Below are 12,402 nucleotides of genomic sequence, written 5' to 3' on the forward strand. Positions count from 1 at the left end.
TTTCCCTTTGTTTACTCATTCTTTGTTTCATTCAATTATTAAATGAGTCATCATGAAAGAACAACTATGGCACACCCACTCCTCGTAGGCGGGGCTACATGAGGTGAAGTGATCAGATGTGGCCTCTGCCCACAAGAAAGTCATGGTCTGCTGGGGAGACACGTGATAGAAACGGTCACAGCATATATACGTGCACATACAAAACATCCCACAAACCATTGTTGTTCAGTAGCTCAGTTGTGTCTGACTTTTTATTGGGTTTTCCAGTAGTCATGTACGGATGTGAGAGTTGGACCACAAGTAAGGCTGAGCACTGAAGAATTGATGCTTTTGAACTGTGGTGTTGGAGAAGACTCTTGAGAGTCCCTTGGACAGCAAGGAGATCAATCCAGACGATCTTAAAGGAAATCAACCCTGCATACTCATTGGAAGGACTGATGCTGAAGCTGACACTCCAATACTTTGGCCACCTGATGCGAAGAAATGACTCATTGGAAAAGACCCTACAAACCATTAAGAGCTATGAAAAAAAGAAGTATTTAGTGCCATGAGAAAACTTAACAGGCCTGAAACCTGTGGAAAGAACAGGAGTGTTAAGGCAGAGACTGAAGCAGAGCATCCAGGGGAGAGCGCACACATAAAGGCTAAGAAGTGGAGGCACGTCACATGTTCAAGAAAACAAAAAAGGTAGTGTAGACTGCCCAGTCACTGTCTGGACCCTGCGCGTGGAGTGTAGAAGACTGCTGTTTCACTTCCTCCTTCTAAACCTCCAGCAAACCCTCTCCATGTACCTTGCACACCTGGGGTATGCAGCAGAGGGAATTCTGGGAAATGTAGTTCTGGCATAGCTGACGATACGCTACAAATGCAACACAGGTATGCAAGGGCCAGATCATACTGGGCCCTGTCAACTTTGGATGATGTTTTACGAGAAGTGGGAAGTGATACTTGATTTTCAGCAGAGGGATGGAGAATGGCATGATCCATTTTATGTTTTAAAAAGTCCCTGTGGGAACTTCTCTGGTGGTCCAGTGGTTGGGACTTCGCCCTCCAATGCAGGGGGTGTGGGTTTGAACACTGGTTAGAGAGCTAGAAGTCTTCCCAGGTGACTCAGTGGTAAAAAAAAAAAAAAAAAAAAATCCTTCTGCCAGTGTGGGAGACACAGGAGACTCGGGGTCAGTCCCTGGGTTGGGAAGATCCCCTGGGGGAGGAAATGGCAACCCACTCCAGGAGCTTACCTGGAGAATCCCATGGACAGAAAGCCTTCGGGCCACAACCCATTGGGTTGCAAAGAGCTGGACATGACTGAGCGACTGAGCACAGCACAGCACACAGGGAGCTAGGATCTCACATAACTCTCAGCTAAAAAGTCAAAACATAAGGTAGAAGCAACGCTGTACCAAATTCAATAAAGACTTTAAAAATGATTCATATATTTTTTTAAATCTTTTAAAAACAGGTTCCTTTTGGCTGCTGTGTGAAGATTGGCATAGAGAACAGCAAGACAGGAGCAGGGATTCCAGACAGAAGATTCCTGAAGGGATGCCAGCAAGAGAACATGGGGGTTTAGATTTGAGGGTGGGGGCCTTGAAAGCAGAGTTGGAGAGAAGCAGGTAAATCAGAGTGATTTTAGCATGGAGGTAAGAGAGAGGAAAAATGATGACCAGGGATGATTTCCCCCGGCTAGTAGCAGCATTTACAACACTGGGAAGCCTTAGGAGATGCGGGGTTTGGGTGACAGGGGTCTGATGGAAGATCAAGTTAAGGCTGTTAGGTAAAATCTGGAGGCTGAAAATCAGGATAGCATTCTGACCATGAGATGTATTTGAGAATAAATAGCACAGAGGTGGCATCCTTGGGTGTGGACAAAGCCCACTGAGGGACAGGGTGCTGAGAGAGGACAGAGGAACCCTGGCACTACCATGGAATTTTAAGGCAAGATCCAATTTTCATTTTAGAAAGAGCTTTCTGACTGTCATGCAGACAACCATGTGCAGGGTGATGCCAGAGATAAGAGAGACCAGATCTTGGTGACCAGCTGCAACTCAGATAACTAAAATATCAGGTTTCTCTGCTTTAGGCTATATTGACTAAGTGAGGCAAAGTTATACAGGTTCTGATGATCCAAAGTTCTGATTTCCTATAATGTCATGATAGGTGGTGGGGTGGTAAGACCAATTTCCAAAGCTGCACAAATAAAACCTAAATGATTCCATATTAGTTCCTTTACTGTCACTGTGTTGGTGGATGTAATGATTGAATGGCTTAAAAGATACAGTGAATTTGGAAAATTAAAGGATTCAGAATTCAGAGTTCATGGGAACGAAGGTCCTGTTGATTCCACCTCCACAGTCTCACTATTTATCTCCAGTTCTGTTTCTACTACTGCAGCCCATCCATCCTCCTCCTGCGTCTGATTCACTGAACCAGTCTCCCAACTGGTCCCCAGACCCCTCTCCCTCTTGTCCATCTTCCACACAGCATGGCTGACATGTCTAATTACATATGCAACCATGTCACTCCAGCCAAAAGCTCTCACTGGCTCCCACTGCAGGATAATATTCAGCCTCCTCCACCTTCATGGTTCCGGACCCTGCCTGATTCTGGGCCCTTCCTTTCCAGCCTCAGTTCCTTCCCATGTCCTGAACACTCCTCCCCAACTCCTATTTCTTGCTCTACACCAGTCTTTCGAGTGAAAGAAACAGCCCCTGCAGGGCTCAGAATGAACCCTACCCTCTCCCTATGATAGGCTTCTGCAGGCATTGCTCCTTCTCCCCAGAACAGGCCAGTTTCATCCCTACATTCCCTTAATCTAGCAAATTCTTGCTTAGACTTCAGAATTTTTGTCTGGCTCTGCCACATCTGGGTACCAATTCCCTCTGTCCCGAAGCCTTCTGTGGGCTCCTGTCAGAGAATAGACTGCCTTGTATCATAATGCTTGTCTCTTCCTTCCTCCCTTCCTTCCTTCTTCCCTTCCCTCCTTCCTTGTCTCTTTCTTCCCTCCTTCCCTCCTTTCTTTCTTTCTCTTTCTTTCTATCTTTCTTTTCCCCAGTTTTCAAAGTCTTTTATTGGCAAGTATTTTAGGAAGGACAGATTAATCCCACTGTTTCCAAATCCATGGAACGTAGAGCCGTACCCAAGGACACATTAAGTGGTGTGAAAGAGACCGCTGCTTTGCTTCCCTGTTATTCATAGATCCAGTCAAAAGCAAAAAACTTGTAGTCACCAATTCTTCAGGCTTAAACCATAGGCTGATTTAGTTTTCAGCACTTTTGACTGCATCACTGCTCTGAATGATGTTCCTTCTGACTTGTACGCAGAGTCCCCTTGCATTGTGCTTGACTTGGATCCCACTGGTTTGGTCTCCCCAGGCATCAGTCACTCTGCCTTTGCCACGTTCAGTCCCTCCAGATCATGGCCACAGCTGACCCTGCGTTCAAGCACTTCTCACCTCCAGGAAGAGTGGGTGGTCTTTTAGGTCAATGCTGTGCTGCTTTAGAGGCTCCTCGGGGGCCTGAGGGAACTTCCTGGCCACGAGGTAGAATCCCTCCGGCTCTAAACACTCTCAGGTCTCTCCTCGCCTGGCTGGATGGCAGGGAAGGTGTGCTGCACATTGGTGGGGTCCCAGAAACTAGCAGAAGTGGATGGTGGGGTGCACTACAGGGCTGGAGCTAAAGGCTATTTCTTTCTCTTTATTTTTGGCTGTGCTGCATGACATATGGAATCTTAGTTCCCTGACCAGGGATTGAACCCACATCCGCCGCACTGGAAGCATGCAGTCTTAACCACAGGTCCATCAGAGAAGTCCCACAGCCATTTCTTATTCACTGCTATACCTCAGTGCCCAACACAGAACCTGGCATGTGGGAGCTGTTTTGTCTTTTTGTTTTTGTTTTTAATGTTACTGATAATTAAAAAGAGACTTCCCAGGTGACACTAGGAGAACCTGCTTGGCAATGCAAATGATGTAAAAGAGAGATGTGGGTTCAAGCCCTGCGTCGGGAAGATCCCCTGAAGGAGGACATGGCGACCCTTTCCAGTATTCTTGGGCTTTCCTGGTGGTGCAGATGGTAAAGACTCTGCCTGAAATGCAAGAGACCCAGGTTTGATCCCTGGGTCAGGAAGATCCTCTGGAGAAGGGTATGGCAACCCACTCCAGTGTTCTTGCCTGGAGAATTCCATGGACAGGGAAACGTGGCTGACTACAGTCTGTGGGGTTACAAAGAGTTGGATACCACTGAGCAGCTAACTGTTTCTATAATTGAAAAGATCTCTGCAGAACTTAGGAAAAGTTTTGGACTAATCTCAATGAGAGTCAGAGAGAGCCCTGTGTACCCATATCCTCCCATGGAGCCCTCATTGCAAGAATAAAACAGACAGGAACGACCTCCATATCCCAGTCCCACCCACAGAGCAGAGCTCACCTCCGTGACCTCAGCAGCATGGGGATGCAGAGAGATGCTCCCCACCCCGCCCCCTGGACAGAGGCTGCCGAGCTCTGCGCTGCTGCCATCCTCTCTCTGCACAGGCTGGAGAACCGGTCAGCGTGGCTGGGCCCACTCCATGCTGGACACCAAGGGCCAGCTTCACTTTCTCCACAGACCAGAGGACAGTCCGGGGTCCTCCATCCCCGCTGCAGCAGCCAGACAGAGCCCCAGCTGGGCCCAAGGCCAGAGCACTAAGATGTAGTCTTTCTCAATTCCCCACAAACTTGACACTCAGTTTCTGCTGCAGGAAAAAGAAATCACCTTCCACTCTTGAGATACCAGCAAACTGCAGTGATTCAGAGCTGTAGGGACCCTGAGAGAGCATGCAGTCTGCCCTCCTCATTCTCTGCTCCTCACTGCATTGTGCAAATGAAGGAACTGAAGAACAGGGATGGAGCGGGATTTTGAGCAGGTTCATGTCGCACAGAGTCGGACACGACTGAAGCGACTTAGCAGCAGCAGCAGCAGCAGCAGCAGCATGTTGACAGTAATAGAGCTGGGGCCAAAAACATGGGTTCTGTGCCTCCCAGCTTCATGACCTTTTCAACCCCCAAGCTGAATAAAGAGCTGGGATTGACATCTTAACCCTGGAGGAGCCTCTACGGCCTCACTGAGCTGACTTAACTCCCTTGACAGGGAGCTCAGCACTCTAGAGAACTCTCCAACTTAGAACCTTAGAAAGGGCTTCTCTACCCTGAGTTCTAACCTGCCTCGGGTCCACAAGGCCTGGGAGATTCACATGGAAGAGAAAATAAATGAGAATAGTGTGTCCTTTGGAATTTTGGGGCCTGGGGAAGGCAGACTGAAAGCCCTCCTCCCTGCAAGAAAACCGTGGGTTGGGGCAGGAAGAGGCAGGGAGACCCCCTGAATGACTTTCCCAGAAGCCTGGGGAGAGGGATCACAGGTCAAGAACTTGGAGTTTGGAAGGTGGGGAGTTCTACCTTCTCAGTTGGTAAAACCAGTGGCCCCTCCCGTGTGACACCCTCAAATCTTCAGTAACATGGTGGCAAAATTCTCAGGGCAATTACATTTTTGTAGAAAAAGGAGAAGGACAAAATGTTGTGTGTGGGTCTAGTGGTTTAACACAACATGGAGGAAGTTGCCCTCTCCTGAGCAGGGGATGAGAAGTGTGACAAATTGTGGGACAGATGAGCAGCCTGAGGTTCAGAGCAAGTTTTCACCAAATCTCCCAGGAGCATGGCAGTGCCACGTGGCTTAGGGTAACACACAAAGTCTGTGTCAGTCGTTCTGCATTCCTTCCCTTGACAGAAATTGACTGAAGGCTGTGATGAGCATTAGCACTGGGGATACTGCTATTAACAGATCAGACATGGCATTAATATATTATCTGCCCTGGGTTCTTAGCTAATAGCTCTTAATGAGTGTTGCCTCTCCCCCTAAAGTTTGCAAGTCACTCAATGGCTGGAACTTCTGCTTGCTTCCTCCCCCACGAAACACGCTTCAAGATGAGCCTCTAGTGATCAGTTTAAGAATTCATGGGAAGGTACAAGTTCATCAGCCACATTCACTCACCAGTCATGTAATCAGCTAAACAAACAAAGCACTTTCCCAGTTCTTATGTGCTCCCAACCCCTGGAACTGAATCAGGCAGACCCAGAGGGGCTCAACTCTCAAGGTCATCAAGTCTATTCTGCCTCCAGACCAGGCTGAAGCCTAGGCTAGTATAGAGGAAGAACAAGTCTGGGAGGCAGAGAGGCAGATGGGAGCTGGATTCTGCCCCAAGCCCACTGTGTGCTCAGCGGTAATGGGAATGTCCACTGGTGATGGTGGTGTGTTTTAGTCACTAAGCTGTGTCCGACTCTTTTGTGGCCCCGTGGACTGTAGCCCTCCAGGTTCCTCTGTCCGTGGAATTTCCCAGGCAAGAACATTGGAGCGGCTTGCCATTTCTTTCTCCAGGGGATCTTCCTGACCCAGGGATTGAACGCACGTCTCCTACATTGGCGGTGGATTCTTTACCAGTAAGCCACCAGGGAAGTTCACCAGTAGGCAATCTGGAAACCCTTTCGCTTGTTTGATCCTCTCAACAACCTGTGAGTTAGGTAAGGCAGGTTCCATTATCCCTGTTTTACAAAGGAGGACCCTGAGGCTTGGAGAAGTCAAGTGATTTGCCCCAGGTCACAGGGCTGGTGAAGTGGTGGCGCCAGGGTTTGAGGCCAGGTCTGTCTGGCCCCAGCGGCCCCTTTCTCCCTTGCATGTATTATACCCTTGGGGTACATACTCCAGATGCTGCTGTGCTGGCTCCCACTGACAAGAGCCCCAGAGCTGAGCCGATTCATGAACTGATGACGCCAGCCTCCCTGCATCCCTCGCCTGATGGATCTGCTGGCTCTTCCAGCCCCAGCACCACTGGCCAGTGACCAAGGAGAGCACAAGAAGGAGGGATGGGAGCTGCGGGGGTGGGCAAGGAGGGCAGAGCAGAGATAGACAGGACTCAGCACATCCATCACCAGGGCCAGTCCCCTCCGGGATCTCAGCTGCTGTCTGATCTGCCCAAGTTCCCATCCAAAAGTCAGCCCCCTGACAACCTGTCAGTCACTACTCCCCACCCCCACCCCGGGGTGGAGGGGTGCTCCTTCCCAGGCTCCCTCAGCCTCAGGGCCTGCTAGGATCCAAACTAACAGGCCAAGCATAGCTGGGCTCTGACAGGGGAGGAGAAGCAGCCACTCGGACATCAACAACAGAGGGACGGACCCATGTCTGAGGAGCTGGCCAGACCTTCTTCCTGCTTTGGGGGCCTCATTCTCAGAGCACTTTGTCCCAGCCCTCAATTCCTTAAGCTCCTTAGCAAGGCCTTGCTGAGGTTTACTGGGTTGATGAGGTGTGACTTCTTGTCAGGCGTGTCTCCGGCCCCCGGCCTTCACCCCACCTCAGTATGTTCTCGGCCTCGCCTCCTGGGTCGGCCAGCTTGGCTGGACATGTGTGGCCTGCACACATCCAGTCCTGTCGCATCCTGCTGGCCCCAGAGCATCTAGGACAAAGAAGAAAGGGGCTGAGGAAGGGACCTGGACCAACAGCATGGGGTCACGCTGCCGGGGGCATCCAGAGAGAAGAGTGTTCTAAGCACAGACTCTGCCCAGTGGAAGTGGGGACACAGTCGCGATGTGCTTCTGACCCAGTGTCAGCTCACCCAGCGTGCACTGATGGCTGCTCTGTGCCAGACGGACACCGGGCCCTGGATCATAGGTGGCATCAGATATGGCCCAGTTCCTGAAGGGCATCTAGACTGTGGGGACAATAGCTCAGACAACAAATCATTAAAAAGCCAGTGATAACTTCTCTGAGAGGGCCCCAGGTAGAAGGAAGGCCTGAGACAGAGGGCAATTAGCTTTGTGGAAAGAGCTGGGATCCTGAACAAGGGGCTGAATTCAAATGACATCCTGCTGCTGTACCTGACTTCTCCAAGTCCCAGCAATTTATCCATAAACAGGCAATGGTGTTACCCATCTCACGGCATCATTCCAAGCACTGGATGGTAAAGTATTTAGTACAGTGCCTTGCGAGAGATCAGGGGAAAGCCTGGATGGCTTCACGGAAGAGACAGTGCTGAAAGGATGAAGGGAAGCAGAGGGCATTTGACCACTCAGGAAGGTCTGAGGAGACCTTAAGATCCATTCAGGCAGCACTTCTTGAAGGCAGTCTTATTTCCACTTGCTGTGTGGCATTGCCCTTGTCTCTCTGTCTTGGCCTTGAGGCCGTAAGTTGTTCAAGGACTAGGGCCCACCTCATTCACCACAGCATCTGTAGTGCCTGCTGCAATGGCACTCAGTGAATATCTATCAGAATAAAAATGAATGACTCTAAAGTCTGTCATGGCCTTCCCAGGTGGTGCTAGTGGTAAAAACCTGCCTGCCAATGCAGGAGACATAAGAGACGCAGGTTCCATCCCTGGGTGGGGAAGATCCCCTGGAGGAGGGCCTGGCAACCTACTCCAGTATTCTTGCCTGGAGAATCCCATGGACAGAGGAGCCTGCCAGGCTATAGTCCATGGGGTCGCAAAGAGTTGAACACAACTGAAATGACTTATCATGTATGCACAGAGCCTGTTATACAGAGTGAAGTAAGTCAGGAAGAGAAAAACAAATATCGTGTGTTATTTGGATATATATATATATATATATCTGGAATATATATATCTGGACATATATCTGGAATCTAAAAAAAAAAAATAGTACTGATGAACCTATTTGCAGGGCAGGAATAGAGACACAGATGTAGAGAACAGACACTCGAACTCAGCTGGGGAAGGGAAGGGTGGGACAGATTGGGAGATTAGGATTGACATAAATATACTACCATGTGCAAAATAGATAGCTAGTAGGAAGCCACTGTATAGCTCAGGGAGCTCAGCTTGGTGCTCTGTGATGACCTAAATCGGTGGGATGGGGGGTAAGGGAGGGAGGTCAAAGAGGGAGGGGATATATATACACATATATGTAAATATATATAGCTGATTCACTTAACTGTACAGCAGAAATGAACACAACATTGTAAAGTAATTACACCTCCAATAAAATAAATGAATTAAAATTTTAAAAAATGATTAATGAGTCTGCCGAGTGAGAAATCAGGAGAAAAGGGACAGGGAAGAAACGGAAGGGAACTACCGTGTTTAGTCCCCACTATGTGTCAGGCGCTAGGCTGCTTACTCTCAGGTATCATCAGATTTTGTCCTCCCAAAAGACTGCGGTGTGTTTTATCCTCTCCGTTTTACAAATAAGGGAATGCAGGTTCATGGAGGCCAGGAGACCCACTAGAGACCCGGCAGCTGGAATGCAGCAGCCCAGAACTCCTCGTCCTATTCTTGGGTCTGCAGGCCCCTTTCCATCATTCTGGGCTTCTTCCAAGTGGCCTAAGGATATTTGGCCAGAGCCTCAGGACCCAGAGGGCAGCCCCTCCCCACCCATCCTCTACCCCCACCCCAGCTGAGCAAACAGACTCCAGCTGGAAGGTTCCAAGGAGCCTGGGGGGAGGGCCTGGCAGGTCTGACAGGTCAGCGTGAGCTGGGCTTTCCTGAAAAAGCCAAGGTGGCCTAGAATGCATCCTTCAGCAGGCCCAAGGGAGGGGTGCACCCGGCTGGGTCTGGCTGACTCCAGGTGCTGTGATCTCAGCCCGAAGGCAGCCTCTAAAAATAACTCCACCCACCTCCCTGCTCCGAGCGCAGTGGGGATAGACCCTCCCTGGTCACTTCTGCACTGACCGGGCTCCGGGCAAATCCCCATGGCTTGCAGCAAGCCCCAGGTGTAAGCGACGTCAGGGGTCACCCACTTCCCACTGCACCAGAGCCGCAGGATGGAGGGAGGCTGGGGACGCTATGTGCCTGCTCTCCCTGCCCAGCAGTCCTTTCCAGCCTGTCTGCCCCATAGTCTTACCTTTCGCTTCAGCTTCATTTCCCACTTTCCTCTCTCCAGGGCTCCTGCAAGACCGGCTGTTGTCCTAAGGGTCTTGTTACGAGTTCTTAGCAACCCTAGCATGGGTACTAAGTTGTTTCAGTCGTGTCTGACTCTTTGCAACCCCATGGACTGTAGCGCTCCAGGCTCTTCTGTCCATGGGATGCTCCAGGCAAGAATACTGGAGTGGGTTGCCACGCCCTCCTCCAGGGATCTTGCCAACCCAGGGATCCAACCCGAACCTCTATGTCTCCTCCATTTGCCGGCGGGTTCTTTACCACTAGCGCCACCTGGGAAGCCCCCGGCAGGCAGTGAGACCTCCCTGCAAAGAGCACAGGCAGGACACCCACTGTCTGACACCCACAGTCAGAACCTCCAGCCTGACATTGCGCACCACTCGTTTCCTTAGTTGAGTGATGTTCTTTCTGAAGAACCAGATAATCCACTTCTTGAAGGCAATGGGCATGAAGATTGATTGTTTCACACTAAGGCAAACACACGCTGCCACACATACACCCGGCAGGGGAGGCACACGCGCTCCCCATCCACCCTTGGCTCTCAGACAAGCCGACCCATCTTGCATGTACCACCCAGAGAGAGTGGGGATCCACCCTGCCCAAGGGCTGGTACCACCAGGAAGGAAAGCATAACCTCGGCGGGGGATCTCCGCCACCTCTGCCCTGAGGCTGCACACAGATTCTCCTCTTTGAGATGGGGCCCATGAGACAGAGAAGCAGTGTCTGGTGGGGGACTTCCCACCTCAAGAAAACACACCCCATCCCTTCTCTGGGTGGAATGCAGAGACATAGTCAGACCCAGGCAGACACTGGAATTCACAAAGATTTCATCAACCACTTTTTTTTTTCTAATTTTATTTTTAAACTTTACATAATTATATTAGTTTTGCCAAATATCAAAATGAATCCGCCACAGGTATACATGTGTTCCCCATCCTGAACCCTCCTCCCTCCTCCCTCCCCATACCATCCCTCTGGGTCGTCCCAGTGCACTAGCCCCAAGCATCCAGTATCGTGCATCGAACCTGGACTGGCAACTCGTTTCTTACATGATATTTTACATGTTTCAGTGCCATTCTCCCACTTTTGAATTGGTTCAACCACATATTGAATGCTCACCTACTACATGCGAGACCTCTGGGATGGGGGATGGAGCAGCAAAGGAATCAAAGAGTTTGGCATCACAAAACACTGGCCTTGTCACTTCATTACTCATGTCAGACTATGGTTCCACAAATGTTTCTCGCATATCGATTGGGTGTGGACCACGTTCACATGAGTTATCTCATTTAACTCAGTTCTCTACACCAGTGGTCCCCAACATGTTTTGCACCACAGAACTGTTTTTCAGAATTTTTCCACGGACAGGGTGGAGGGTGGTTCGGCAGTAATGCGAGTGACGAGGCGCACTGAGGAGCAGCAGAGGAAGCTTCACGCCCTAGTCCTGCCACTTACCTTTTGCTGTGCGGCTTGATTCCTAACCGGCCGTGGGCCAGGACCTGTCCACAGCTCAAGGGTTGGGGATGCCTGCTCTATGCTATAAGTGTAAAATCTGGGACCTAGAGAATGTGTCACTTGTTCAAGGTACACAACCACTGCCTCTACTTGCTCATATGTAAAATGGGTCCATAGCTGTATCCCCCTCACGGGGGTGTTGTGAGGATTAATGAGTTAATTTATGTAATTTTCTTAGAAACATGCCTGGCACAAAGCAAGTAGTTAATAAATGTTACTACTAGCTGAAGCCCTTGCCATAAATTCTGTTCAAAAAAGCAGCAGACACAGGATTCAAGTAACTCAAGCCTTATTTTTCTCCCTATCATACCAAGGTTCTTCTGCATTTTGTTGGTTTGTAGTAATTTCCAACAAACAGCTACTGGGCATCACTTCTCTACAGGGGCAGCTCCAGGTCTGGTGTTTAAAGCCCTCTGTAAAGGAACTATTGGAGAAGGAAATGACAACCCACTCCAGTGTTCTTGCCTGGAGTATCCCATGGACGGAGCAGCCTGGTAGGCTGCAGTCCATGGGGTCGCTGAGGGTTGGACAAGACTGAGCGACTTCACTTTTGCTTTTCATTTTCATGCATTGGAGAAGGAAATGGCAACCCACTCCAGTGTTCTTGCCTGGAGAATCTCAGGGACGGGGGAGCCTGGTGGGCTGACGTCTATGGGGTCGCACAGAGTCAGACACGACTGAAGTGACTCAGCAGCAGCAGTAAAGGAACTGGCTGTTCCTCACCCATCCTCCTCTCCTCCCTTAAGCAAAGGCTCTCCTCAGTCACGAGAGAACAATAACCACTTCTCCACTGAGGTGACCCCACTCTCCTGCTTCCAGGGCTTTGTGCAGGCCTAAGACTTTCCATCTCGTTTCTGCTGACTCTGATTCCAGGACTTGTACCAGTGGCACTTCTGTTGAAAGCTTGAGATCCAGCGACAGAAGAGAAATCAGCTGGCTTTCAACTTATAGCTATGGCACCACATCCCTGCTCTG

This window comes from Bos javanicus, chromosome 3 (genome assembly GCF_032452875.1).
Source record: "Bos javanicus breed banteng chromosome 3, ARS-OSU_banteng_1.0, whole genome shotgun sequence".
Taxonomy (NCBI): Eukaryota; Metazoa; Chordata; class Mammalia; order Artiodactyla; family Bovidae; genus Bos; species Bos javanicus.